We start from the raw sequence: 473 nt of genomic DNA on the forward strand, positions 1-473 counted from the left end.
GAGAGAGAGAGAGAGAGAGAGAGAGAGAGACGCCGTCCTGTCTCAAAATTTACATTTTTTTTTTTTTTTTTATGTAGGAAGGACACTGGCCAAGGGCAACAAAAATCTAATAAAAAAAAAATGCCCACTGAAGTGCCAGTCCCATAAAAAGGTCAAAGCAGTGGTCAAAAACTGATGGATAAGTGTCTTGAAACCTCCCTCTTGAAGGAATTTAAGTCATAGGAAGGTGGAAATACAGAAGCAGGCAGGGAGTTCCAGAGTTTACCAGAGAAAGGGATGAATGATTGAGAATACTGGTTAACTCTTGCGTTAGAGAGGTGGACAGAATAGGGGTGAGAGAAAGAAGAAAGTCTTGTGCAGCGAGGCCGCGGAAGGAAGGGAGGCATGCAGTTAGCAAGATCAGAAGAGCAGTTAGCATGAAAATAGCGGTAGAAGACAGCTAGATATGCAACATTGCGGCTGAAGACAGTCAG

Source organism: Scylla paramamosain, chromosome 40 (assembly GCF_035594125.1).
Source record: "Scylla paramamosain isolate STU-SP2022 chromosome 40, ASM3559412v1, whole genome shotgun sequence".
Taxonomy (NCBI): Eukaryota; Metazoa; Arthropoda; class Malacostraca; order Decapoda; family Portunidae; genus Scylla; species Scylla paramamosain.